We start from the raw sequence: 23,873 nt of genomic DNA, 5'->3' as shown, positions 1-23,873 counted from the left end.
TTCCTTCTTCCTAAAGATGTTCCTGGTTTGGTGTTTTGATGGAGACGCAGAGCGCTGTCTTCATCAATCTCTCAGCTGTTTAAATGAGTTTAGATCTGGAGACTGAACCCTTCAGTGATCCTCGTGTCCTCATCCTGGAGGACAACACTCCCATCAGGAGAGAAATGTGTCCTCATCAGGATCAAGCTGATCAGATTTGTGTTGATCTTCAGAAAACTGAACTCTATCTGAAGATCAGAAATCAGCTGCTGGAGAAGATGATGTGTGAGAGTCGGACACTTTTTCTGGAACATCTTGAGAAACTAGAAATGAAAAACACAAACATCTGATTACAGCAGTTCTGTACAAGAATGATGCTCGCAACACAAGATCACGGGTTCAGATCTGATTCAGATAAAAACTCTATCAGAGATTAGAGAAGGAGAAACAGTGTTGATGATTAAAGACATGAAAGTGTGTTTGTCTTCAACATCATAAAAACTCACAGTTTGGTCTGAAGTAATGAAAGCTGTTTCTTCTGACTAACATCAGAGTCTTTTCCTCTCCTGGTTCTTTAGGTTGTGTCTTGTTATTTTTCTCTTTCATTCTCTTCTTGTCTTTCATCTGTAGATCGCTCCTTTAGACATTTATATAGTCTACATTTATAGGCGGGGACTTGAGCTGACGTGTACATACGCTGTATGTGTTGCATCAATGATTGGTCAACAGACAGACAGACAAGTCCCCGCCTATAAATGTAGACTATATATATATATCAAATTGAAAGAAAAAAATATCACACAAAATGCCTATCAGTATATTGGATTAAAGACACTGACGTGATTTTGCAGGAACGTTTCTTTGGAGTGAAGTTTCAAACGACGACGGCTTTTGGCCATGCATTGGATTTACAGCTCTTAATGTCAGCAGCTCTGGCGGGTTTGGTCTGAAATTCCAGAAACAGAAGCAGTTTACAGTGGATGAACTCGAAGGCTTGGTTGCATTCACATTTGGGTCTGACTGCAAAGAAAGCGAAGATTCCACGTTCACATACACGGCCCTGGCTAAGCACACAAAGGGACCCCATACAACTCAACTTAATTTCATTTACTCCAGGGTTGTTAGATGTAGCTCAGTTGAGCTCTTAATCGACTTCAAGAAATTCACCTGCCGATCGAGTCTTCGCTGAAGTAAGCAGAATGTCAGGTAATTCATAATTCGTCGAAAGTTTGGGTTTAATAAGTTACGGAGTTGGGTGTAAAGCGTTATGTGTTGCTGTAATCTAATTACTTTCCTGATAACGCAGTAAATGCATTACAGTTTAAATTTATGTAATATGATTGCAGTTACTAAAGTTACAAATGCAGTATTAATAAAAAAAGAAGAAAAATTCATTTTTAAATCCCGTTGAAATCATGTCTTCAGCCAATCACATTACTTCTCTGGTGTTGCATAGATTGCTTATAAACTACGAACCATCAGAATTGAAGTAATGTGATTGGCTGATGAGGCAGAGTGCTTATAAACTAAAAGAAAATGTAATTTAAATGTATTTAATTTTTTTCTTTATATTTCATTTAAGGTAATGTCTTTTCAATAATTGTGTCTCTCACTGTAAATTTGCTATTCTGTTTATTCTTGTTAGGGTGGAACTGTTTAAACATTACATCTGCACTTTATTAAAAACCCTCTGTAACATTTGATTATTAACATTAATTATAACTAGTTATGATTAATTATTCATATTGCCCAATTGAGTTGTTTCGCTACACCTCACTAATTTCACATAGTTTTCCAAATCACAGTAAAATTAAAACTTAAAGCTAAAGTTCAAGTAAATGTTTATTTGGCCATCTGACAGTAAAATGAAAATATGTGACTTTGCAAATCCATTAAAATAATTTGTGTGTTGTTTTTTTTTCTCCATCTCAAAATGTTTATGAAGAGGAGACTTTCACCTTTAGAGAAAACATTATTAGGAAGGATATCCCTAAATGAATCTGGATTTGTTTAATACTGCTTTAACCAGTTTTTCTTAGAAGTATGATTTAAGGAGGTAAAATCTTAGATTCATATTTATTTCTAAGAACAGACGTATGCTTCCACAGAAAGTTTATTGTCTCTGACAGAATCACAGACTGCTCTGGTGTGAACACCACATGCTTTAGTCGTTTCACACTGCTTTCATGTGCACACTCATATTTCTGGAAACAATGTGAACCAGGAAAATAAAAGATCAGAAAGTGAAAGCTCTTTGTGTGGATGTGTCCTAAACTGTGCTTCCATATTATTTGTAACAGATAATCTTTAAGGAGACATGACTAAGTGACTAAAGGAGCGATCTGCAGATGAAAGACAAGAAGAGAATGAAAGAGAAAAATAACAAGACACAACCTAAAGAACCAGGAGAGGAAAAGACGCTGATGTTAGTCAGAAGAAACAGCTTTCATTACTTCAGACCAAACTGTGAGTTTTTATGATGTTGAAGACAAACACACTTTCATGTCTTTAATCATCAACACTGTTTCTCCTTCTCTAATCTCTAATAGAGTTTTTATCTGAATCAGATCTGAACCCGTGATCTTGTGTTGCGAGCATCATTCTTGTACAGAACTGCTGTAATCAGATGTTTGTGTTTTTCATTTCTAGTTTCTCAAGATGTTCCAGAAAAAGTGTCCGACTCTCACACATCATCATCTCCAGCAGCTGATTTCTGATCTTCAGATAGAGTTCAGTTTTCTGAAGATCAACACAAATCTGATCAGCTTGATCCTGATGAGGACACATTTCTCTCCTGATGGGAGTGTTGTCCTCCAGGATGAGGACACGAGGATCACTGAAGGGTTCAGTCTCCAGATCTAAACTCATTTAAACAGCTGAGAGATTGATGAAGACAGCGCTCTGCGTCTCCATCAAAACACCAAACCAGGAACATCTTTAGGAAGAAGGAACGGTGAACGAGAATGTTCTGGAAAGTGGTTCTGTGTCTCTGTGATGCTGTATCTATCACACAACCTTGTTTACTTACAGACCGCAGGCCAGTGTAATGCACAAGAATGTATTTTTATACATGTTCATGTTTATTTGAATCACTGGTTACTGTATGTACTGTACTGCTGTATGATATTGGATGTAATATACCGTTGAAAGCATGAAGTCATGAGATATAAAGCTTTAATGCAGTCATTATCAAACAGCTAAACTGTACACTTTTAATGTCTCCTTAAAGTCTGATACATGCTTTTGAAGTTGGGGAGTAAACTAGAAATGAATTATTTATATCAATAAGTCTGTACTACTCCAGGAAATAAAACCATTTCACACTTGTAAAAATAAACACAAGAAGAAAAAAGTGTTTGTTGTGATGAAGTAGTTTATTGTTCAGTGGATAAACAACAGCAAGAGTAAGAATTGTGTTCAGACTGAACATCATTAAAGCAGGGATCTGTTCTGTCTTGAGTTCTTGTACAAGATCAGACATTAAAACAAAGACAATCCAGTCATCTCCAGGAGATCATCAGAGTTACAGAGGAGACACATCACATCTACAACTACAACTACAATAAAAAAACTCACAAATAAAACATCATGACACTTATGAGAATGTGGAGGTAAAATTAAAATATCAAAATGTAAAATATTTTATTAATAGAAATGAAAACCTGCTTCAATTTAGATCTGGACATGTTTCTTTGAGATTCATATTTGTATTAATAAAATCCATATCATCCTACAGCTGACAGAGTTAGATAACAAGAACAATGTGGTTTTACTTTTACATTTTATCATTTTAATAAAAGTTGAACATGTTCAGGATGATGATTCATCAGACAATGTGTTATTATAGGACATAAACACAAACATCTGCTCATTTAGTTGTTAAAGAACAAGATGTCAAATATTTATTTTGAGATCAAGGAAAAATTACGATGTGAAAACAACTTTTAATAAGTCGTGATGACGAAAAACGACAAGAAGAAAAAAAAAAAACCCATGGCCTTTTAGGACTTCTATACGCATGCGTCAACAGAATATAGCTACACTTATAATTATACACACAATAAATCATTATCATACACACTTACAATATAATCCGATGATGTATCCGAATCAGAAAAGTGTCAAATGAAGAGTATCTCCAGTAAATAGATGAATCCACTCTCAGAAGATCTACAGCAGCTCTCGTTTGATCTGGATCATATCACTGCTGCTGTCTGTGCTTTTATACACCATCAACCGAAACCATGCTGCGCATGCGCACTGCAGCTCTACCAGACCGAGTTACGAGAAATCACGTGACCTCTCAAACAGAAGAGACTGATTTACGAGAAATCATGCAGTTATTAAAAACTAGACTGACTAAGTCCGAAGACATTTCAGATTGGATGAATTATAATGATTCTTGCCAGCAATTGTAACTGCTATTCGGTTTAAAAATGAAACTGTCTTCAATGGTAAATGTTATGTGGCATTAATAATAGAATGTATTTAACACAGTTATCTCCTTCAATTTAATTTTATTATTATTATATCAAATCTATGACACTTATTGTCTTCTCACTGCATCTAAACTGTGTCCACAGAGAAGGATTCAATCGTTCATATATAAAATATATCAAAGGCAACACTTAATAATATCTCAATCAAAGCAAGGTTGTTTTTCAAGGACACACGTGTTTCATAAGGTTTCAAAGTTATGTGTCCACTTTTTGTCAGCACTGTCAGACATTGATTAAAATGTAATAAAATCATATACACAACACAGTCTGATCATGTTCTTATCATGTGTGTTCTGATCATTTTTAGATCATTTGTGAAGATGTTTAACTGTGAATATTAAGATCCTGATAGAGGTAATAACTAATTGTTGTATTTCTTAATTTAACAGTTTTTTTATTTTACCGTGTTATGAAGTTTTCATAAAGTTTTGAAAATGGTAGGATGGAAGGTTCCTGTAACGTTCGCAGAAACCCCACTAAAAATGTTCTTAATGCATAAAAAGAAAAAGAAAAAAACATGCAGTTTTCACCCTGTATAAAACTTTTCGAAATAATTTTTTCATAACTCAAAGAAAAATGTTAGTAAAACGTTCTGACAACTAATTTTTGTGAGCTGGGGCGTACATTCAGTTTGCAGTTCTAATTTTCTTTTTGGTGATTTCATGACTGAGCTGATGACAGAACGAGGTATGTATGAGGTATGAAGCTCGATGGTAATATTATCTGCTTCAGGAGAATAAAATGATCTAAACGTCTCGAATAATTTCCTCAGAAACTGGAGGATGGTGTTGACACATCATCAGGAAATATTAACATTAGGGTTTAAATGATTGTGAAAGTATAAAGTGAGCCGAGTGTGTGACACTGATGACTGATGTTCTATTATTAATGCCCCATAACATTTACAATTGAAGATAGTTTCATTTTTAAACCGAATAGCAGTTACAGCTGCTGGCAAGAATCATTATAATTCATACAATCTGAAATGTCTTCGGACTTAGTCAGTCTAGTTTTTAATACCTGCATGATTTCTCGGAAATCAGTCTGCTCTGTTTGAGAGGTCACGTGATTTACTCGTAAATCAGTCTGGTAGAGCTGCAGTGCGCATGCGCAGCTAGCTTATATATATATATATATATATATATATATATATATATATATATATATATATATATATATATATATATATATATATATATATATATATATATATATATATTATATAACGCGCAACTCCAGTCACCTCACCAGTGAGATCCAGATCAGACGAGAGCTGCTGTAGATCTTCTGAGAGTGGATTCATCTATTTACTGGAGATACTCTTCATTTGACACTTTTCTGATTCGGATACATCATCGGATTATATTGTAGGCTAAGTGTGTATGATAAAGATTTATTGCGTGTTTTATTATTATTGTCGCTATATTCTGCTGACGCATTTTGGGTTATGATTTTTTCTTCTTGTTTTTCGTCATCACGACTTATTAAAAGTTGTTTTCACATCGTAATTTTTACTGATCTCAAAATAAATATTTGACATGTTGTTCTTTAACAACTAAATCAGCAGGTCTAAATTGAAGCAGGTTTTCAGTTTATTAATAAAATATATTTTTACATTTTGATATTATTGTCGTTGTATTTAAATTTTACCTCCAAATTTTAGTTACTATGCCAGGATGTTTTATATTTTCGTTTTTTATTAATTAAATTACGTTAAATTTCTGTTTGAGCTTCATGACTGGAGTATATCGTTTTCTGAAGCATCTCTTTATTAGTGCTGTAATGAATTTAAGGATATGGTATTATGTAAAATCAGATAATAATCGTTAGACTGATTAAAGTGATCATCACTCCTGTAATCTCCATTTCTAGATGTAGTTGTAGATGTAGATGTGAGGTGTCTCCTCTGTAACTCTGATGATCTCCTGGAGATGACTGGATTGTCTTTGTTTTAATGTCTGATCTTGTACAAGAACTCAAGACAGAACAGATCCCTGCTTTAATGATGTTCAGTCTGAACACATTTCTTACTCTTGCTGTTGTTTATCCACTGAACAATAAACTACTTCATCACAACAAACACTTTTTTCTTCTTGTGTTTATTTTTACAAGTGTGAAATGGTTTTATTTCCTGGAGTAGTACAGACTTATTGATATAAATAATTCATTTCTAGTTTACTCCCCAACTTCAAAAGCATGTATCAGACTTTAAGGAGACATTAAAAGTGTACAGTTTAGCTGTTTGATAATGACTGCATTAAAGCTTTATATCTCATGACTTCATGTTTTCAACGGTATATTACATCCAATATCATACAGCAGTACAGTACATACAGTAACCAGTGATTCAAATAAACATGAACCTGTATAAAAATACATTCTTGTGCATTACACTGGCCTGCGGTCTGTAAGTAAACAAGGTTGTGTGATAGATACAGCATCACAGAGACACAGAACCACTTTCCAGAACATTCTCGTTCACCGTTCCTTCTTCCTAAAGATGTTCCTGGTTTGGTGTTTTGATGGAGACGCAGAGCGCTGTCTTCATCAATCTCTCAGCTGTTTAAATGAGTTTAGATCTGGAGACTGAACCCTTCAGTGATCCTCGTGTCCTCATCCTGGAGGACAACACTCCCATCAGGAGAGAAATGTGTCCTCATCAGGATCAAGCTGATCAGATTTGTGTTGATCTTCAGAAAACTGAACTCGATCTGAAGATCAGGAATCAGCTGCTGGAGATGATGATGTGTGAGAGTCGGACACTTTTTCTGGAACATCTTGAGAAACTAGAAATGAAAAACACAAACATCTGATTACAGCAGTTCTGTACAAGAATGATGCTCGCAACACAAGATCACGGGTTCAGATCTGATTCAGATAAAAACTCTATCAGAGATTAGAGAAGGAGAAACAGAGTTGATGATTAAAGACATGAAAGTGTGTTTGTCTTCAACATCATAAAAACTCACAGTTTGGTTTGAAGTAAAGAAAGCTGTTTCTTCTGACTAACATCAGCGTCTTTTCCTCTCCTGGTTCTTTAGGTTTTAACTTCTTGTCTTTCATCTGCAGATCGCTCCTTTAGTCACTTAGTCATGTCTCCTTAAAGATTATCTGTTACAAATAATATGGAAGAACATCCACACAAAGATTCTGTCAGAGACACTAAAAACAGAGAAGAAGAGCTGAGCTGATGACATCATCGCTTCACAAAACTACAGGAACACACCAGTGCTGCAGATACTGATGTAATCTTATTCACTTTCTGTGGAAGCACACGTCTGTTCTTTGAAATAAATATGAATCTTAGATTTTACCTCCTTAAATCATACTTTTAAGATAAACTGGTTAAAGCAGTATTTAACTGATTTGCAAAGTCATACATTTTAATTTTACTGTCAGATGGCCAAATAAACATTAACTTGAACTTTAGCTTCAACTAAAACTTAACGTTATAATTTTACACTGATTTAGAAAACTGTGATATCAGTGAGGGTTTTTAATAAAGTGCAGATGTAATGTTTAAACAGCAAGAGTAACAATAATAGCCATGTATAGTGAGACACAAGATTATCTACAAGACATTACTTTTACACATAATTATAATGTAATTTAAGAACTATATTGTCTCTAATATCTTTAATCTATTAGTCTGCATTCACATTGATCATATCTATCTTGAGATGCCATGTTTTGTCTGGTGCTATTGTAACTCTATCAGCTGCAGCTTCATTTATATGAAGATAATATCTCTCTCATAACTTTACAGACTGTAATAATCTGTCTGTCCTCTTACCAGCATGAAAAACAATACTTTTATTCAACAGATTATAATTATATAGCACTGAAAGTGTGATAGACTGATCACTTTAAAATAACTAAAAGTCAGGGGGATGTTGTGGCCTAATGGTTAGAGGGTTGGACTCCCAATCGAAGGGTTGTGAGTTTGAGTCCCGGGCCGGCAGGAATTGTGGGTGGGGGGAGTGCATGAACAGTTCTCTCTCTACCTTCAATACCACGACTTAGGTGCCCTTGAGCAAGGCATCGAACCCCCAACTGCTCCCCGGGCGCCGCAGCATAAATGATGAACACTGCTCCGGGTGTGTGCTCACAGTGTGTGTGTGTGTGTGTGTGTGTGTTCACTGCTCTGTGTGTGTGCATTTCGGATGGGTTAAATGCAGAGCACAAATTCTGAGTATGGGTCACCATACTTGGCTGAATGTCACTTCACTTTCACTTTCACTTTCAACTAGAAATCTGTCACTCATCTCACTTCAGTTCGCGATCTCACAAGTGGATAATAATAATAATAATAATAATGATGATGGTAATAATAATAATAATAATATTGACTTCAGTAGAGCTGCTCAGAAATATTAATGTTTTAAAATAATCTGTATTGAATAAAGTGCTGTAGAAATCAATATGACTTGAACTCAACAGCGTTACAGTAATAACACAGACAGTAATAACAATAAACACAATAAATCGTTTGATATGATCATAGACACTTACAGAATAATCCGGTGTTGTATCCGAATCAGAAAACTGCTAAATCAAGATTAGTTCCAGTAAAGGCGTCAGTTCATGTTCCACAGCTGAGCTTCTGTCTGCAGCCCTTTACAGTTGAGTCTCCCTGTTAAAAAGGCCCGCTATAAATGAGCTTTTATTTTGAAGTTTTCTGGTGATCAGCCAGTGTTTGAATGTGATGTCATCGCAGCCTAAAGACACTACACTCCGCCCATTTCCAGCAGGTGGCAGTGATTAGTTTTTTTTTTTTAAATTTAGTTCCATCACACAAATGATTAATGTGAACAGAAAAACATTGCACATCTCAAAGCATGCAAAATAACTGCGGCAACAACAAAAATTACAATTGATTACAAACGTACATATAAACAAAGACAAATAAAAATAAGAATACAAAAAAAAAAAAATACAAATTAAATAAATGAAAAATAAAAACTGCATTAGGGCAATTACATAAATTTGAAAAGCTTTAGAATTTGTATTGTTTTTAAAAGCTTCTTGTTTTGTGATCTTATATTAGAAAGGGTTTCAAAATATATTTTAAGATCAGTGTTACAACATGTAAAATATGATGGTTTCTTTTGAAATACTTTTGACTTATGAATATAAAACTTTGCTAAGATAATTAACAGATTAATAATATACATATGTTTATCAGAAAAGGATGGGTTTTGATAACAAAGTAAAATATTGTGAGGTTCTAAATTAAGGACTTTGTTCATTTTTTTTTGTTATGTCTATTTTAAAGTCAACCCAAAAAGAAATAGACCAAGGGCAATAGAAGAAAAAATGTTCAATATCCTCAACAGATGCATTATAAAAGGTACACTTATCACAAACACTATGAATATATCTGCTAACAACTGCATTTACAGGATAACAGCTGTGAATAATTTTGTAAAATACTTCTTTTACTTTATTAGAAATTACATATTTATATGGCAGCATCCAAATGTTGTGCCAAGATATACAGTGAGGTTTAAGCCATTTTGATTTACATGGAGGACCGGATCCAACATTAAGGGAGTTTCTTATAAAACTATTATTAAAACGCTTGTCAAAAAGAGAGACCATTTACAAAAAGTTGGAGATTTTTTTGGCTTGTATTATTGATATTAATATCAGAGGATTTGGTTAAAATTAGTATGGCATTAGGAATAGCCTTGATTACTTTGTTAAATTCTTTTTCACTTACAAAAAAGCCATATCTTGTAATAAAATTAGGATAAGTGTAAAATTGCCCATTATTGTCAATAAGCTGGTTTACAATTAATATGTTATGCCGAACCCAATTCTCCATATATAATGACTTGTTACTATGAGTGATATTACCATTGTTCCATATAAAACACCTGAGTAAGTTTTTCAAATAAATAATATGGGACACTGTTGAAAATACTTGTCTGATTTTTTAAAAGGTTTTTAAGCCAGTTAATTTTTAAAATTTGGTTGAAAATTGTAAAATTAAGAACATTTAACCCACCATCAGATAGTTTATTAATAAGAACACTTTTTTTAACTTTATGAGGCTTGTTTCTCCAGATGAAATTAATAAAAAAAAACTCATAGTTCATATTTATTTACAATTAATTCTAGTAATAGTTTTATTACATAATGTACAGTGTGGGGACATGACCAGAACAAAGGCAGGGAGACACTCAGTCAAAAAGAGAGTTTATTGACTCACAACTAGATAGAACAAACAATACAATAGAACAATAGAAATCAAACATTCATATCAATAATGTAAAATAAACAAATATAAACAAACAAACAAACAAAAAAAAAAAACAGGGCATAGCCCAAAGATTAAAAATAACTTATGACATCGTCACATACAGAAAAACACTGTTATAAATTGGCTGTGTTCTATCACTACAGTAAAAAAGCTGATTATATGACAGATTACTATAAAACTGTATCATATTCATTCAGAATTATGTGTGTGTACACAGTACAGGTGAAATAAACTGAACCATTGGTTGTGATCAGATGAGTGTGAAAAGAGTCCAGGAACTGATCAGACTGTATTCTGATGATGATGATGATGAAGAATAATATGATGATGATGAAGATGATGATGATGATCAGTCTTCATCTGCTGGTGTCTGGTCTCTGTGATGTTGTGTTTTCTGAATAACATCTGAATGAACATCACAGGTGCGTCTGGATCACGTGAGACTAGAAATCACATACATATAGAAATATTCTCAGTGTTTTTTTTTTCTATAATCAAAATAATACATGAATGAAACAATCACACATGTGTAAATATGCAGTACATCTAGGTGAGTGCAGAAAGTCTAATTAAATCTAAAAGTTTAATAATAATCAAACACTTACACACTGGCTTTAATATCTCCATACTGTCACATCTCACAAGTCTCTGTCTGCTTTTCTCTTGTGATCCAGTCATTTCTGTTTCATTCCTGTCCTCCATTTCTCTCTCTGTGCTGGTGTTTTCTGGTGGTTTCTGATGCTCCAGCTGATTTCTCTGTGTGTTTTTGTCTACATCTCATTTATATCTAATTTGCAGACAACACAACATAAATAATTTAGTTCCAGCTAGTGTCAATAATGAATCAAACATCAGTTTATGTCAAATTCAGATGAAGTCGTCCATCCTAGAAACACAGTGGGGCCAAAATAATTAAAACATTAGTATTTCCAGCAGATATATTTTTATTATTTCTATCTTTTGTTGGAGTGTCTCCTATGAGTTTCCATTTCCAAACATTAATTTGAGACAGACTTTCTGGAAGCGTCTGGGAGACACAGTTGTTCAGATTGAGTCTGTCTCAGTTTGTTCTGTTTCTTCATGTGACTCCAGACAGACTGATGAAGATCAGATCACATCTCTGTGTGCAGCAGGGGCCACCGCTATAAGATTTTTTTTGTGATTGGTTTATTTTATGGCCGATCAGTTTACTTTACTGAAGTTCGCGATTCAAAGAAGTGCAGCGAGCGTCAGAGAAACAACAGTCTTCGCGGACTTGGACTCTTACTTTATTAAGTGTGGGAAGTCAAGACACCAAACAAAGAGCTGGTAGGTAACCTTTATGTATGGTTTAATTTGTTTGTATGGTTTTCTCATACGAACAACACAAATAGCGCCTTCAAGCGCTCACAGCTGGGCGTTTCAGCAGAGCCCCTGCCGTTTTCAGCTGCCTAAACGCTTTGGTGGACACAGGGCCTAAAAGTAAAATACGCTGGGCGCTATCAAACAATAAACATTGTTATGGTGATTGACCTGTCCTTTAAAAAAAACTACAGTAAAAATAATTAATGTCGATTAATTAATGTTAATGTCGAGCATTTACAGTGTGCTATGATTTGCATATTTTGTATCTGTTTATTTTGTGACAGTGACCATTTTTAGCTTTGCTAGGATTTATGAATATGATTGATGACATAAAACATGAACTGCATCAAGTGAGGAGGGTGTTAGAAAGTTACCAGTCAGCAGTGCAAGATGTGAGCACACTTAAGCTCATAAAAACACACTTACGCACTACCATGACTGATTACACACTCAGTAATCTTGGCGTCTTAAGCATTGAGGTGAGGAAAGCCTAATGTCTTGACGGTTTTGTTCGACGGTTTTCCAGTCACCACTGAAACAGACGAATCCAGCTGTTTTAGTTGAGGTCTACCTTTCTTTTTTGACTGTCTTCCTCTCTTTCTGCTAATGTTTTTATTGTTTCTAAACTAAAGACTAGTGATGGAAACTGTGATTCTTTCAAGAGATTCGCTCATTTTCAGTTCGTTCACCAAAATGATTCATTCAGATTCGTTCACTCATTCGTTCAGTGACCATTTCTTCGTATTACTTCGAAAAAGAGTGTCTTATGTGTTATGTCTTAAAGGGTTAGTTCACGCAATAATCTAAATTATGTCATTAATTACTCGTTCCAAACCCGTAAGACCTGTGTTTATCTTCGGAACACAGTTTAAGATATTTTAGATTTAGTCCGAGAGCTCACCATCCCTCCATTGAAGCTGTGTGTACGGTCTACTGTCCATGTCCAGAAAGGTAAGAAAAACATCATCAAAGTAGTCCAGTTCACCAAATCGAACTGAATCGTTTGAAACGGTTCTGGTCTCCAGTAAGCATTAATCCACAAATGACTTAAGCTGAACACACTGAATCACACATACGCAGTATCATCAGCTCCTCGGTTCTCGAATCGGACGCGTCTGACAGAAATGGTTCTTGAATCGAGAACGAATCAGTCTATTGTTCGTTATCTGGCTCGGCTCGATAGCTTGGCTTAGACTCCAGAAGGTTAAACTGTGGTGTTGAACTGTTACAGTGCTAAAACTTTAACTCTGTGTTACTCAGCTTTTTTTTGTAAATTAATCTGAAAGAAATGTTGAATGAAACACTATGATGTCTTGGCCAAACCATTTGAATTATTACAGTGGGGGGAATTTTAATTAATTAATTGATTTATTTTATTTATTTATTTATTATTTTAAAGAAATTGTGAATAAAACTACTGTATATTGTAATGGCCAAACTACTTATTAAAAGAAAATAGTTGACATCGTTTCTGTTTCTTGGTTTTTAAAATTGCTTCAATAAAAAATGTGCTTCATTACTACATTTGTTTACAAGTAACTTTATTCAAGTTAATAAAATAGTAATAAATAATAAAATTAGTAGGATTTACGTAATATACTGTAGAATTTAGTTTTTTGGTCACTTGCAGCCACCCCATTTGGAGGCAGTGCCCCAGCATGCCACCCCCCCCCACCCACTGAAATGCTCAGACACGCCCCTGGTGTGCAGCACACACATCTCACTGCATTATTAACCCTCATGTGGTGTTCAAAACCCAATAACACCTGTGGTGTTCCCGGTCAAAAATGACCGGCCCATAAAAAAAGCTTATAAATCACTCATTATACCGTATTTTCACCCAATCTTGGATTCAATCTTTTTGTCAACTTGTTATCTTTCAATTAGGACTGGTTTTGCATTTAATTTTCAAACTATTTAAGTTTAGGAGTCATTTATCCGAGCTTATGCACCTCAGTTTTTGAGTGAAAAAAGCATTATTTGTTAATAATTTTGTCAATATTGTGAAAAAGGTGAAAAAAAGTTTCATCTGTTGATCACACTAGCCTACTTTAATGTTTCACCAGGAATTTTGTTTTGAAACTTTTGTTTTGTAAAAAATAATGCACAAAGTCACACTTGTGGTGTTCCCGGTCAAAAATGACCGGCCTATAAAAAATAGCTTAGAAATCACTCATTATACCATATTTTCACCCAATCTTGGATTCAATCTTTTTGTCAACTTGTTCTCTTTCAATTAGGACTGGTTTTATATTTCTGTTTGCATCTGATTAATCGTGGGCCTCATTTATCTGAGAGTAGGCATCTCATTTTTTGAGTAAAAAACAAATAATTTATGAGTAAATTTGGAAATATGAAAAAAAATTATGAAAAAAATGGCTACTGTTGATCACACTAGTCTACTCTAATGTTTAACCAGGAATTTTGTTTTGAAACTTTTGTTTTGTAAAAAATAATGCACAAAGTCACACTTGTGGTGTTCCTGGTCAAAAATGACCGGCCTATAAAAAATAGCTTAGAAATCACTCATTATACCATATTTTCACCCAATCTTGGATTCAATCTTTTTGTCAACTTGTTATCTTTCAATTAGGACTGGTTTTGCATTTAATTTTCAAACTATTTAATTTTAGGAGTCATTTATCCGAGCTTATGCACCTCAGTTTTTGAGTGAAAAAAGCATTATTTGTTAATAATTTTGTCAATATTGTGAAAAAGGTGAAAAAAAGTTTCATCTGTTGATCACACTAGCCTACTTTAATGTTTAACCAGGAATTTTTTTTTAAATGCTTTTATTTTGTACAAAATGGCACAAAGTCACACTTGTGATGTTCCCGGTCAAAAATGGCCGACCATTGAAAGTGAATGTAGAAGATTACAAAACACAGGGCTTTTACTTTGAAATGCTTTAATTTTTCAGAAAAGGGGTGCACAGTAACACTTGTGCTGTTCCATGACAATACTGACCATTGTGACATACAAAAAATAAACACATTAACGCTGTCATATAGAGAATACAAATCAAATACTGTTCATTTTCTTTCAGTTTTCCAAATTATGAACTAACCAAAATAAGAAACTGTGACGGTCTCTGTGTGAACTCATGCAAGTGACTAACAAAAGCATTTTTAAGGTAACTTGCAATTGGTCATTTTGTGTCACTTATGCACATGACTGACAACAGTATAATGTATGTGCCTTGCAAATGTGCACTCTGCATTTGAAACAGACAGTGCCTGTTTTCACATCTTTTGGGGCACACAAAGTGCATCTCTTTCGTTTCTCTCCTTTGCCTGTGCCAGCTGAAGGACCTGGTTCTGGTGTTTGTATGTCTCTCACCAATGTAGCAGAGGGCAGTGCTCTGGGTATATTTTGGGGCCTCTGTATCAGGGGGCTCACCATGGATTCACCCCAGCTCTTCTAGGAACAGCCTCCTCCTGAAGGTTTTCCTTGTGTAATACTCAAAAAAGTTTGTGTGTTTTAACGTGTGTGTGTCTGGGTAGCGTGTGTATAAATGTATCGATACATGCACAGGTCCAAGGGCTCGATGTTTGCAAGCACATATGCACATATGTGTACATGAAAGTAATGAACATGCTCCTGAAAACTAAATTGTTCTGTTATTTTCAGTCTCTCCCATTCACTTTCAATGGTCGGCCATTGTGACCATTTTTGACCATGCCTACTCTCAGATAAATGAGGCCCACGATTAATCAGATGCAAACAGAAATATAAAACCAGTCCTAATTGAAAGAGAACAAGTTGACAAAAAGATTGAATCCAAGATTGGGTGAAAATATGGTATAATGAGTGATTTCTAAGCTATTTTTTATAGGCCGGTCATTTTTGACCGGGAACACCACAAGTGTGACTATGTGCCATATTTTTTACAAAACAAAAGTTTCAAAACAAAATTCCTGGTGAAACATTAGAGTAGACTAGTGTGATCAACAGTAGCCATTTTTTTCATAATTTTTTTTCATATTTCCAAATTTACTCATAAATTATTTGTTTTTTACTCAAAAAACGAGATGCCTACTCTCAGATAAATGAGGCCCACGATTAATCAGATGCAAACAGAAATATAAAACCAGTCCTAATTGAAAGAGAACAAGTTGACAAAAAGATTGAATCCAAGATTGGGTGAAAATATGGTATAATGAGTGATTTATGAGCTATTTTTTATAGGCCGGTCATTTTTGACCGGGAACACCACAAGTGTAACAAGGTAACAAAACCCCCACAAAAAAGTAAGAAAATTTCCCAATTTTTTTTTTAATTGTAGTTATACCCTTTGGGAACAAAGTCACTAAGTTTCAGTCCAAAGCGATAACATTAACTATTATTTTCGGGAAAAAGAAAATCTTCTCCGGGTCAAATTGACCCGAACACCACTTAATATTAATGACACAATCAGTGTTTGGAAACTGATATTTCCATCTGACACACTACAGCAAAAGATAGAAATAACTGACTTCAAACCAGTTTCAGCAGCTGATGTATGCAAATGAGTACATAGGCCTATTAAATAAGATAATGTCTCATTTGCATATTTAAGCATAGCATTACAAAAACTTTTAACAGAAAGATGTTTGCATCTCTTAATGTAATCAATCAGGTGATGAAGTACGGTGATGTCTTCTGTCTTGAATTAACATGAGTGTACCTGACATAAATACATCTGGAATAAAAGTACTCTTATTTATGAACTCACTGGGGAAATGTGAAATGTTCATAGATACACTGAAGAAAAAAAGATTAATTGAGTTTACTACATTTTCTTAAGGTAATTGGTTGCAGTCAATTTATTTGAGCAACATTTAAATACAATTATTTGACTAACTTTAAACATGATTTTTTTTACGAAGCTTAAATAAATAGTTAGCAACCAAAAATGTATTATATATTTTTTCAGTGTAATATTGATCATAATTCCTAGGAGACAAATGAAATCTATCACATGGAATATCACAATGACAGATTTTACTAGTCTCTGTGTGGTGATGTAAAAAGTGTTTGTGTCTCCAGATTTACACTTCAGTTTCACTGAATACAAACAGCAATGTTCAGATTGAAATAAACCAATGAAATACAACAAACAATGAAATATAAAAGAGTGTAATGACCTTGTGAAGATCTGAAGAGAGAGATGTGTCCTCTGTGGATCTGAGAGATCTGCTGCTGGTTTATATACAGTAGATGTGATCAGAGGAGAGAGAGTTTAACTCACACAATAGAGAAGAGCTCTGCTGCTGTTATATACAGATGGTTCTGGGAGGAGGAGCTAACTGTACTGCTCTACAGATATATCCAACTTTTTCATCAACCATGTACTGGTTCTACAGGTTCCTGTGTTTTCTTACTTTCACGCTAAACTAACAGTATTTTCTCACTCTCTTTTTCTCTGTTTCAGTCTATTTGTTGGTAATATTGAGTGTAATATTATTGTCAGTGTTGATGCAGTTCATCATTGTGTATTAAGCTGAAAGTGTTCATTATCATAACTGTTCTATAGTATTTATTTCATTGGTTGGGTCTGATGTTTTAGGATGCAGAACAATCAATCTTCAAATTGATAATTGCATTGACTAGCTGTTGTGTTGTGAGCAGTGTTTGTGTTGAAGGCAAGACAGTGCAGGTGAATAGGGAAAAATTATTATTTAATAGTTATCACCTTACTTACTAAATTGATTGATTACACTGATAATTGCAAAAAAAATTGTATTACAAGTTTTCTCAATTGTTATGTTTAAACATGCAAATGAGGCATTATTTAATGAAATATGCACTAATTTGTATACATTTCATGAACACTGGATGAAGTCAATTTCAAAATATATTGTAGATGCAAGAAAGCTCTTTCTGCTTCTGATACAGAGCTGTGTCTCTGTATCTCTTCCACTTCTCCCAGCTTATTTAGTTGAGTATGTGAAATAGGACAACCCATCTGTGGTCAGATCTGCATCTGTATACCAGTGAAACATTAACAGAAAAAGACACTGTTTGAATTCAAGTAGCATTCCCATCTGACCTGCAAGTTCACTTGAGTGTGACTCAGAAATTGTCATTCTCTTCTCTGAACCCACAGCATTATTTTATATAATTGATTTATTTATTTATCTAGACAACATTCAAAAGTTGTAACCCTTGTGTTCAGAAGTACTCAGTGTTGTCATCTTCTGAACTGGTACATGGCATTGTGATTTGGTGCGTGTTGCTCTTTATCTACTTTTTTATTGTGTTATGCATATATGAATATTTAGTTTTTAAAGTTTTTTTATCATATCATATAATCAATCATTTCATGTTTTCATTATGTCTGATGCAAACTAAATCTATATTTCTGCCATATCAACATTCCTTTGACACAGTCACTCTTATTTGTAATATAAAAAATAAACTTTCTGTGAAGCTGCTTTGATGCATTGTCAGACAAATAAATTAAAATGTGTAAAAAAAAAAAAAAACAGATTTAGGTGAAGGAACTCAAACATTTCTGCAGAATCCAGATCTCTTTCATTTCTAGGCAAGGCAAGGCAAGTTTATTTATATAGCACATTTCGTACACAATGGTAATTCAAAGTGCTTTACATAAAAGAAAGTAAAATAATCATGAAGAAAAATAATAACAAAAATAAAACAAGCAATTTTAAAACTTTTAAAATGATTAAAACATTTAAAAACAGTTAGAAAATGATTTTACATAATAATAATAATAATAATAATAATAATAACTCAATTCTGAATTGGACGTATGCTTATTAGATAACTGTACTGTATCTGAGTTGATGTATATTCTTTATTTATTATTTTTTATCATTTTCTATCCAAACCATTGTTCGATGCAGTGCTTACTGTAGTTATGCATTGCATATGATTTGGATCCAAAAATCCAATAGTAAACTTTTTCTTATGGTTTTAAATCTGCATTAAACTTTTTTTTTTTTCCCAGTACAACCCTCGTGGAAATTTATAGCGTGATAAAAGTGATAATTTCCCTTCATTTGGACCTAGACCCTGTTTCTTCCTCTGCGCGTCCTACCGCGCCGTGACATTGATTAGAATTCAAACCTGTTCTCTTTTAATCAGTTCTTAACAGCAGTCATTGTCAAAATCGGCGGAGTCAAGTGTTGTTCCAAACCAAGAAACCGAGAAACCCCAAAATGCACAAATACTGAATTCAAAAAGAAGAACTAACAAAAGCCACATTCATCTGGACATCTACAGTTGCACGTTTCTGTTTAATGTTGAATCCCTCTATTTTCTGTTGTGGCTGTTTTTTCTGCTCATCTTAAATGTATTTATTTTTGACTCTGTGTTTGTGCTTTTCTTGTTAGTATACTGCTATATTTTAAAGTATAAGTGTACCAGCAATTTGTAAATATTGTAAATTCTTCAATCTGTACATTCTAATTTATATCCTTTTACTTTATTCCCTTAATTTTAAATTGTGTTATAAAAAAAAAAGATTTTACTGCATGTCATACCATGTATTTAAGGTAGAATATTGTGAAACTTGTCAAACTTCAGATTGTCCCCTTGTAAAACACAACCAGCAAATAAAAATACTGTAGTTTAATTAAAAGCTACTAAAATATGAACAACATTTCTCTTTCAATTGAGGATGTTGAAAAAAAAAAAGTTGAATATGGCTATACAAACTGACCTGATTTCATGTCTTGAACGCAAACGTGTCTGAGCCTGAATGTAAAACACCTTAATGCAAACCCATTTCATGTTCTGACTTGTGACTGTTGTTTGTCTCCCAGATCTCTGTCAGTCTGTGATCATCATCTGCATCTTTAGAGAAAGCATTCCAGCATGAGATTATTGATTCAATCCTGAACTGATGCTGTTCAGAAATAAAACATAAGCTTTAAGAACTGCACAATATACACTGTTCACTATTTATAAATAAATATCTTTCAATCTCAGTCACAATAGCAGCAGATCTCAAAGCTGCAGTAGATAAAAACCCTTTTCAGCTCATCTTAAGGTGATTAAATGCAACCCTCGATGGTGATTTGCCTGATTTAATGCTAATAATCCTCAGTAAAGTGTGCACTTCACAGACTAGCACTGAACCTGTGTTTAGATGTTACTCTACAGTGTTGAGCACTTCTGTAAGGTTAACCCTGCGTGGTGTAAACGGTTGAAAATGATTAACAGTTGAAAATAAGCATTCATTAGAGATCTAGAAAAAGTAATCAAAAGTAATCAGTTCCATTACTTTAATAAAGTAATTAAAAAATGTACACTACTATTACATTATAAACAGGGTAATTTGTAATCTGTAAACTATTACATTTCCAAAGTAACCTTCCCAACACTGATAACTATTACAAAACTGTTTTTAAACCTTTCTTAAATCCTGAAACAACAGATCAGGGATATTACATTAACACACACCAGAGATCTGACTGTACACACTCATGAATATAAAGTAGAGTAACATCTAAACACAGGTTCAGTGCTAGTCTGTGAAGTGCACACTTTACTGAGGATTATTAGCATTAAATCAAGCAAATCACCATCGAGGGTTGCATTTAATCACCTTAAGATGAGCTGAAAAGGGTTTTTATCCACTGCAGCTTTGAGATCTGCTGCTATTGTGACTGAGATTGAAAGATATTTATTTATAAATAGTGAACAGTGTATATTGTGCAGTTCTTAAAGCTTATGTTTTATTTCTGAACAGCATCAGTTCAGGATTGAATCAATAATCTCATGCTGGAATGCTTTCTCTAAAGATGTAGATGATGATCACAGACTGACAGAGATCTGGGAGACAAACAACAGTCACAAGTCAGAACATGAAATGGGTTTGCATTAAGGTGTTTTACATTCAGGCTCAGACACGTTTGCGTTCAAGACATGAAATCAGGTCAGTTTGTATAGCCATATTCAACTTTTTTTTTTCAACATCCTCAATTGAAAGAGAAATGTTGTTCATATTTTAGTAGCTTTTAATTAAACTACAGTATTTTTATTTGCTGGTTGTGTTTTACAAGGGGACAATCTGAAGTTTGACAAGTTTCACAATATTCTACCTTAAATACATGGTATGACATGCAGTAAAATCTTTTCTTTTTTCTTTTCTTTTTTTTTTATAACACAATTTAAAATTAAGGGAATAAAGTAAAAGGATATAAATTAGAATGTACAGATTGAAGAATTTACAATATTTACAAATTGCTGGTACACTTATACTTTAAAATATAGCAGTATACTAACAAGAAAAGCACAAACACAGAGTCAAAAATAAATACATTTAAGATGAGCAGAAAAAACAGCCACAACAGAAATAGAGGGATTCAACATTAAACAGAAACGTGCAACTGTAGATGTCCAGATGAATGTGGCTTTTGTTAGTTCTTCTTTTTGAATTCAGTATTTGTGCATTTTGGGGTTTCTCGGTTTCTTGGTTTGGAACAACACTTGACTCCGCCGATTTTGATAATGACTGCTGTTAAGAACTGATTAAAAGAGAACAGGTTTGAATTCTAATCAATGTCACGGCGCGGTAGGACGCGCAGAGGAAGAAACAGGGTCTGGGTCCAAATGAAGGGAAATTATCACTTTTAATAAAATAGAACAAAAAGGCCCACACGGCAAAAACAAAACAGAAACAAATCACGGTGACAAGCCAAGAAGCAAAACACGAGTATCAGGAACCACAGCATATACAATGTTTTGGAGTGTGACTAAAAAGACTGTATTAGGTGAGGTCTGATATCCAGCCTTGCTCAGGGGGTGTCAGTCAAAACACAGGGTCCGATCAGTTCCATCCAAAGAGTTTAATTTCTCTTAGAATAAGAGTAATTTGCAACCAAGATGCACACAACACAGCTGTACATGGGCATTACAGGTGATCAATTGGGTATTTGTTATGAGAGTGGGTGTGTATGTGGTTTTTGTTCAGTGACGCACACATTAACCCACGCACAGTCTTTGCACTTCTCCTACTGAGTCACTCTCGCACTTTCTGCGCATGCAGACTTGTCAAAGGTGGCGCACGCGCACAGACCCGACCTTTCTAACACTGCCGCCCCCAAATTTGGATTGAAATTTGCTCTGTTGAAAGGTCGACATTATACAGTCTCAGTTACCGGCAGGAGTGTCATCTGGATCATTAGGGATCTCTGGCAGTATTACTAGGCGTGCTATGGGTCTTGTGTAGACTCTGTCCTTTATCTGGATCTCAGCTGTTCGTACACGATCATCAGCCCCAGGGAAGATCTTTACTACTCTGCCAATTTGCCAGAATGACCGAGGCATCTGAGGGTCAACCAGCATGACGACTGTTCCGGGTTTGATGTCTGCTGATGGGTTATGCCACTTCCCTCTGGTTTGCAATCCTGGTAAGTAGTGCCTTATGAAGGCCGTCCAGAATCTGTCAGCCAACACTTGTGAATGCCTCCATCTCCGTCTTCCTAGGAGTTCTGATATTGGGTAGATAACTTGGGGCAGGGAACCATCTGGCCGCCCCATCAGAAAGCAATTTGGGGTGATCGGATCTAAATCAGCAATGTCCGCTGATACGTACCCAAGTGGTTTGGAGTTTAGGATGGCCTCGATTTCTATGAGGACAGTTTGAAGAACTTCTTCAGTCACTGTATCTGATCCCAGAGTTGTGTAAAGTGCAGCCTTAACCGAACGAATCTCTCGTTCCCACACCCCTCCGAAGTGTGGAGCAGAAGGAGGATTGAAATGAAAGCTAATCTGTTGTTTAGCTAACTGCTGCTGTAAATCCTGACTTAGTTGACGAAATGCCTCTTTAAGTTCTGTCTCACCACCTCGGAAGTTGGTGCCTTGGTCTGAGTATAACTTTGCCGGTTTCCCACGTCGACCTATGAACCGTCGCAGTCCCATGAGGAATGCATCACTATCCATTGATGTCAGAACTTCGAGGTGCACAGCCCGAGTGGTCAGGCATTTGAATAAAAGGCCCCATCTCTTCTCTGTCCGACGTCCCACCTTGACCAAGAATGGTCCAAAACAATCCATTCCAGTTGAATGGAATGCAGGTTTGAATAACCGAAGTCTAGTTGGAGGAAGATCGACCATTTTCTGTGAAGCTGGCTTTGACCTCCATTTACAACATTCAAGACATGTTCGCTGGTGTTTCTTTACAGCTTCTCTGCCTTTCAAGATCCACACACTTCGGCGCAGCTCTGCAAACACTCGTTCCGGTCCTGGATGGCAAAGGCGAGTATCATGATCTTTGATGAGTAAACGGGTGTTAGGATGATTGGGATCCAACACAATAGGGTGTACTGCACTTGGATCGAGGCCTTCTACACGTCTTAATCGTCCTCCGACTCGAATTAGATTACTGGTTTGATCAAACTCTGGAGAGAGACAAAGGAGTCTGCTGTTAGAACGAACAGGCTTACTACTCTTTAACAACTGGTAGTCCTCTGGAAAACTGTCCATTTGGGCCTTTCTCAGTGCAATCAGCTCTGCCTTTTGGTAAGTACTGGCTGGAGGAGAACATTTTGCAGTGCCGCCCCATGCAGCTCCTGTGCCACCGACTCAATCAAGTCCTTCCAGCTGCTAAATTTACTACCATCTGCAGTTTGTGGTGCGGAGTTAATCACACCACAGAAGATAGCTCGTTTTAACTCAGCTTTATCATCAGATTCCAGGCTGTGCTTAGCTGGAGGTGATGGCCAACTACTCTGAGGTTGGAGGAGAAATTCTGGTCCCTGGGTCCATCGATTCCGTTCAGTGAGGTCCTTCAGATTCTTGCCACGGGTTAGATCATCTGCAGGATTACTTGTGGA

The 23,873-nt window shown here is 35.2% G+C and overlaps 3 long non-coding RNA genes across 3 annotated transcripts; 1 reads left to right on the top strand and 2 right to left on the bottom strand.

Moving 5' to 3' along the window:
* The first annotated feature begins 113 nt into the window (after nucleotides 1-113).
* LOC113039122 (uncharacterized) lies at nucleotides 114-4,051 on the top strand. Its single transcript, XR_003274872.1, has 2 exons — nucleotides 114-2,445; nucleotides 2,629-4,051. It is a non-coding gene; the product is annotated as an uncharacterized LOC113039122 (long non-coding RNA).
* Nucleotides 4,052-5,741: 1,690 nt separating this feature from the next.
* LOC113039242 (uncharacterized) lies at nucleotides 5,742-9,124 on the bottom strand. Its single transcript, XR_003274915.1, has 3 exons — nucleotides 8,991-9,124; nucleotides 7,448-7,589; nucleotides 5,742-7,264 (listed from the first exon to the last, which is right to left on the bottom strand). It is a non-coding gene; the product is annotated as an uncharacterized LOC113039242 (long non-coding RNA).
* Nucleotides 9,125-11,098: 1,974 nt separating this feature from the next.
* Nucleotides 11,099-17,336, bottom strand: LOC113039241 (uncharacterized). The gene is made up of 3 exons (XR_003274914.1): nucleotides 17,214-17,336; nucleotides 11,349-11,530; nucleotides 11,099-11,186 (listed from the first exon to the last, which is right to left on the bottom strand). It is a non-coding gene; the product is annotated as an uncharacterized LOC113039241 (long non-coding RNA).
* Nucleotides 17,337-23,873: the final 6,537 nt, after the last annotated feature.

This window comes from Carassius auratus, chromosome 21, assembly GCF_003368295.1.
Source record: "Carassius auratus strain Wakin chromosome 21, ASM336829v1, whole genome shotgun sequence".
NCBI classification, from domain to species: Eukaryota; Metazoa; Chordata; class Actinopteri; order Cypriniformes; family Cyprinidae; genus Carassius; species Carassius auratus.
Note: the sequence above shows the minus strand (reverse complement) of the source record. Positions and strands in the feature narration are given on the sequence as shown.